Here is a 6,866-nt window from a genome sequence, read left to right as displayed (position 1 = left end):
AACTTTGTAAAGGTAGTGGTCCCATAGCCAGATTATGTTTTTGGGGCCACATGGGCCTCTTTATTTTTTTCCCCAATGCCTATTTGGAGGACTCACAGTACAAGAGATACGGCTAAAACATGTCTTAAGCTCAAGCCAAGGACTTCTTTTACACGGGATGGGCTTTTTGCTAATCGATCCATTGGGCTCATGAGCACTTACTATAGCTTTTGAGTAGAATTTGTGGTGTGACTTTGTATAATAACCTATTTCCATCTCCTTTGTATGTGTGTGTATTTGTTTCTCAAAAAAAAATGATGAGACACTTCTTTTTTTTAATTATTTGACTATGAGAAATACATAGCTTTGCTAAATTTTTTTTACATTTTTTTTTAGAGAGTTTCAACTTATAGCATCCATTCTTGATGATAAATCTTTATCATCAAACCAAGACATCAATCAGTTTTTAGTATAGATGAGGATTGTATCTCAAATCTCTTATTTAACCATCAGAGGCTTTATCAGTTGAGCTAATGAAACCCACAATTTTTTTTTACATTACTTTGCTAAGCATGTTCATTTAACATTATTGGACATGTCCATTTAAGCATGTTGCACTCTTTGAATTTATTTTAATGTTGTTGTTGGATGCTTTATGATCAAACTACCCCGATAAAGGAAAAGTTCTATCTTTATTCTTTCCCTACACTACCAAGTTCCTTTTCTAAATCATCCTTTAGCCTTTATCTTAGTTTACTTACTAATTAGATTATATTTTTTGTTAAAAGGGAAGCAAAACAGTAATAGTCAAAGGATGACTCATTGGTATAAGTTCCAGACTTAACTATCCCCTCACAAGTCACACCTAATTCTAACTATTAAAGTATCAAAACACACCTATTGTATTAAAAATCAAGAGTTTAGCTTATCTCCAGTACTTTTTTAACTGGAGATATTCTTTTATTTTAAATACATAATAGCAAGTGGTAATGAGTTTTAATCTCTACATTTTATTTAGTTAGTGGATGATGTGGTAATTTCTCATTAAAAACAAGAGGAGATTCCAGTTAAAAAAGTAATGAAAGTAAGCCAAACCCAAAAATTAATAATTAAAAACAAAAACTTTCAACATAAAATGTTTTTATGTATCGGTCAAATTCACACATGTATAAACTTAAATATACACCCAATGTGTACAAAACATGCCGCCTTATTGGTTACAATTTACAAACTTACAAGTAACGTTTGCATGTGTGTGCCTAACTAAGGGGAAAAATAGAAATTTAATGTATAAGTTTAGATATCATGAAGGATATGAGATTCTTTGGTATAAATGATGTGAAATTCTTAGGCTCGTGTTCTTGGGACAAAATTTATGTGCCTTATTTATTCATATGTGTGCAGTTAAGAAATGACCATTGTGCCTTACTCTTAGACAATTGAACAAACAAGTAATTATAGAATATTTTTGGAGTGTCATAAATGCATATTGTCCTCTCTCATATAATTTTGGATCTCACTAATTAAATTTATAGTAGGACCTACAATTCATGTAAGAGGGGAGAGTACGTGTTTATGGTACTTATGGAGTATTCAATTATTTTCCGAACAAAAAACATGAAAGAAAGTTTCATAGCACTACAATAGAAGCATTTATATTTTACTCAAAATTTCAAATCAATTTGTGCCTGAAACTTTTTTTTATTTCATAATTAGATAATTACAACAATGGAGATGTAGGATTTGAATCCCAATTCTCTTTATGAAGGAAAGTGGACAATCTCTCTCTCTCAAAAAAAAAAAAAAAAATCAAGCAATGTGATGCATGATTTCAAGCCCATTACATCTGGAGTCGTTCGGACTTTGGACTAATAGTTTAAAGAAAGCCCAATAGGTCAATCCCCAGTGGCCTAATGTAGTTTAAGCAGTCCAGCCCACGTGAAAAGTAATTTATGCTAGTACATCAGCAATTCCAAACCCAAAGGTTTTGGGTTTATGGGTTCAGTTGTTATGTTCATCCACACAACTCCCAACTCCATTTATTTTGGGTTCCTGAATAATTTTCAAGTTCATGAGTCGAAAAACATGAACACTTTTTTAGTTGTAACTACCAAAAAAAATATGATAGCAGTGTTAATATCTGTGTAATTTTATGGAGGTAGCAGTGGCAAAAATTGAGAGTAGATTTTTTTTTTTTTTTTTTTGAGAAGATATTAAGTATTTTAACACACATGGAGAAAGGGTGAGAATATCCTAAAGAAACTGATAGTGGTGTATATCCATTGAGAGTAGATGTTGGTGGTAATAAGAGTAGTGATTATATATATCTGCTGCACCCCAAATCGCTCAAACGTGAGACCCTTTGAACATTGTGGTGGTTTTGTAGTAGCCACGCTAGAGTTATGACATGACTTTATTAGTCACAGAGTCAACAATTTGTCTTTAGAAACCAAATAAAAGATAAATTTTTTTTTTTTTTTTTGGGGGTTGAAATATGTTTTTAATCCTTTTTTCTTTTTCTTTTTTAGTGGTTTTATTTTGGTCCTCACCGGGGCAGCTCAACCCTCATTTAAGGAATAGCTTAAGACCCCTAAATGGAGAAAAACCCTCCATACAAAGGGTCCTCTATTTTTTTTTTTTTTTTCTAAAGGTTAATACTTTCCATTCATCATAATTGAGGTTTAGGGGTGTAGATGTAGCTTTTTAGCTACAATCTACACCTATTTAATTCCTAGCTTGTTTATTGTTTTCTAACATGTTTTATAACTTTCCTAGCATGATTATTTGCTTTCTAACATGTTTTGTAGCTTTCTTAGCATGTCTACTTGCTTTGCTAATTTTTCAAAGCATTCCAACCTCTATAAATAGAGGAGGCCTCCCAACATTCAGCACACTTTCTGACACCCCCCCCCCCCCTCTCCTTCTGGCTCCTCTTCTGATTCTTCAAATCCCCCTACGTTAAAGACGTTCTAGAGGCTTTTGCTTTAGGAACTTCTTTTTTGTAAGTAAAGTATTTTAGACCTCAAAGATGTGAATAAACTTCTTTGATTTCTAAAATATTCATTCATTAGAAGAGCACGCTCATGCAAGAGGTATTTTGTTTTTCTTTCTTTTCTTTTTCCGTTAATTAGCATGTTTTTGTGTTAACGCATGAATATGATTAGCATGTTTTATTATAACTTGTTCTTAATATATGATTGTCATGATTAGATGCTTTAGATGATTGTTTATTTCAATTCTTTCTCTTTGACTTCAAAATCTGTAATGACTATCAAAACTTTTTTATGAAAACACTAAACTGATCTATATTTTCAGATCTAATTTTTTTCAAAACACAAAATTGATCTATATTTTCATTAAATACAGATCTAATTTTTTTCTTAAATTCAAAACTGATTTGTATTTTCATTAAATACAGATCTGAGTTTTTTCTAAACCCAAAACTGATCTGTATTTTCATTAAATACGGATCTGATTTTTTCTAAATACAAAAACCGATATGTATTTTCATTAAATACAGATCTGATTTTTTCTTGAAAGGTTTTCTTTATTATAAAATTGCAGATTTTGAAATTCAAAAGAAGGGATTGAAAGTTAGGGTAAAGTTTTTTTTAATATGTGATGCATGAATAATAAATTTTTCTCATGAATGTGAATCCCCCTTCAGAAGTCCTTTTTATTTGTTCCCAACAACAGATCTAATTTTTCTTGATAAAATCACATTTTTTAACTTTACACACAAAAAATAGATCTGATTCTTTTTAACAAAGTCTTATTATTTTAATTCACAAAAACATATCTAATTTTTTTTTTTTACAAATCAAATCATTCTTTTTACCCCTTACAAAAACAAATCTAATTTTTCTTAATAAAATCTTTCTTTTTAACCTTTCACAAAAACATATCTGATTTTTTTACAAACCAAGTCTTATTTTTTTTAATTTTCAAAACAAATCTGAATTTTCCTTTAGAAAGAGGGCACATCCATAATGTAAATTTAGCTAAGTTAATTTTTGTCCAGTGTTTGTCATGTGTGTTCAACGTATCATTCAACATCATGCACAAAAAGGTATATTGGTCATTAGAGTCTAGAAGAACAGACTTTGTCTAGCCAAAATGGGTGCCTAACACCTTCTCATTTTGTAACCTAGCCCCCAAGCTTAGGATTTTTGGATAAGTAGATAAGTGATTTGTCTTTTAATTTTGGTAGATTGTAATTAGGACCAAAGCTTTGTATTTTTTTGCATAGATTGTAACTAGGACCCAAAGTCTTGTAAGGTTAATTTACCAAAGTTTACTTTTCTTTATTCAATCAATGACAATGAAGTATTTTGATCATGTAATTTGTATTTTTTTTTCTTATTTTTTTGTATAAAAAATAAGTGGCGACTCCACACCACTTACCCAAAAAGAGAGATGCTCTTAAAAGCACCAAAATCTCTTTTCGAGAGCACCCAATTTTCCGTGGTCTCTCACACACCCATCTTTGTATATGAGATCCTGAGTCCCTTTTTGGAACTTTACTTGATGGCACAGGTGTCATCCATACTCCAATCTAATGGAACTACGAATACCAATCCAAACCTACATTTGTCCCTTTAGGACACCTTTTCTTGCTTGTTTATTTGATAACATGTTTGTTTGCCCTTTTGCGTGCTTTCTTTCCTTTGTTTCTTTGTTATCTCTTTTGCTTGTCTGCTGGCTCTGTGTTTTCCTTTTTGTTGGATGTACACACTTAGAGCGAGGGTGCAACTTCCAAAATGCAAGCTAAAAGAGTAAAATGTAAGCAAAAAGGAGTAAAATGCAGGCAAAAAGACGCAAGCCCAAAAGGGCAATGTTTAGTAGATTATGAGGTTTAGCCTCCCCGTGTGGTTATCTCTTTCTCTCTCTTAGCCTTTGTTCTTTAGAACCATGTATCTAGATTAGGACTTTCCTTCCTTGTATCTAGCTTGGGCCGCATTCTTAGGGTATGACAATGTCTAATTTACATTTTTTTGTACCTTGTTGGGTCATACCCATTGGATGTAGGTAATGTCTATTTTATCTTTCATGTACCTTGCTTGAGCCGTATTCCTTGGGTATGGCAATGTCTAATTTACTTTTCCTGTACCTTGCTGGACCATACCCTTGGAACGTTGGCAATGTCTAGTTTACTTTCCTGTTCTGTGTGCTTGCATCATGCATGCTATATATGTATATGTCTATTTTTTAAAGATGGCCATGCACTTTGTATGATGGACTCACGTGTATAGGAGAGCAACCCTCTCATGATCATGGATGCTCTTGACCTTGTAATTTGGGTATGCACTCAAGTCGACTACTGTAGGTACATATTCATGCTACATTGTGTGCATGATCTTTGCAGTATGATTGTCTCAATCTATGTCAGCTAGTGGCATCGATTTCCCCACGTATACAATAGGCATCAACGTGTTTGATGCTTTGGTGAGCTTCGGCTCGCCTTAGCATGAACATGCCGAAGCACACTATATATACAGGCACGAAACCCTCCCGATGCGCCATAACACACCAAACGCAAAACTTTGTCAGATTTTCGCCATGAAAATAAGGCATCTTTTTGTCGTATTCTCACATCGAAAGCTTGGTATGGATAGTGTTTTGTGTACTATGACGCACTTGAGACGAAATGCTGCCAAATTTCCGCCACGAAAATAAGGTGAAATGCTGCCAAATTTTCGTCGTGGAAATTTGGCAACAATTCCAAACATGCTAGCAAAGCGTTGATAAAGGCCACACCCCATCCGAAATCAAACCTCAAAAGCTCAATTCTTAAAAGCCCTAAAGGCTAACACCAATAACTTGTTTTTTACTGCTAATGTCTAAAAATTAAGATTTTATCAAAACAAAGGAATGTCTCCAAAAAAGTGTTGTAATGTGCATAACATCTTCCCCACACGTAACCAAACTTCCAAACTCAAGAATCAAGATTTTTTGCCATCCATATTAGATTAGGAAAAACAACCATTTTTCTTAGCCTAGAACTAATAATAAAATCAAATAGAGTCAAGTGACCAATCATAAAAAAAAAAAAAAAAAAAAAAAAAAAAAAAAAAAAAAAACCAATTGTTGGTGGCAACTTCACCTACCTTTGGTAATAATAGGTTAAAATCGACTCAATTTAGTCACACACCAGGGGTCCACTCCTCTTTCACAACACCTAAGCTCCAAGCCTATTCAGAAAGGCATAAGCGTCGCCATGATAGGCGGTCAACCGCCACGAGGCATCGACCTTTATCATAGATTTACCTTAGGTTTCGTTTAGGAGTTCTTAAGGGAATATAATGGAATAGAAAGGAATAATAAAAAATGGAATGGAATGGAATGTATTTAAGTAAGGAAAATGAATGGAATGGAATTAAGTAACCATATTTGGATGTTTTAAAATAAAGGAATAGAAATAAACGGAATGTAAGTAACCTTATTTGGGAGTAACATAGAGGGAAATGAATTGAATCATTTTATGACGATATTACTGTCGACTCTCTATTTTAAAATAAAGTGTTGAATATATAGTGGTATTTTGGGAGTTTAGTAAAAAAATCATTAAACTTAATTTCATTTCCTCCAATTCCTCCCAGTTTTTGGGGGAATGAAAAATTTGAAGTTTTAAGAGAATAGAGAGAAATGAGTGTTTCTTGCTACCCATTTCATTCCCTCCCACTTAAACTCTCAAACAAGATAATGGACTTTACATTTTCTCCATTAAAACTCCCAAATAAGGGAATGAAAGAATATTCTAAAATTATTCTTTTCATTCCATTCCATTCCATTCTATTACATTCCCTCCTCCCAAACGAGGGCTTAGGGTCTGATTTGGTTGAAATATTGGAAAAGGGAGAAGATAGAGAATGGAAAAATGATGGAAA

Source organism: Quercus lobata, chromosome 11 (genome assembly GCF_001633185.2).
Source record: "Quercus lobata isolate SW786 chromosome 11, ValleyOak3.0 Primary Assembly, whole genome shotgun sequence".
NCBI classification, from domain to species: domain Eukaryota; kingdom Viridiplantae; phylum Streptophyta; class Magnoliopsida; order Fagales; family Fagaceae; genus Quercus; species Quercus lobata.
The sequence above is the reverse complement of the archived record's forward strand: the minus strand, read 5'-3'. Positions refer to the sequence as shown.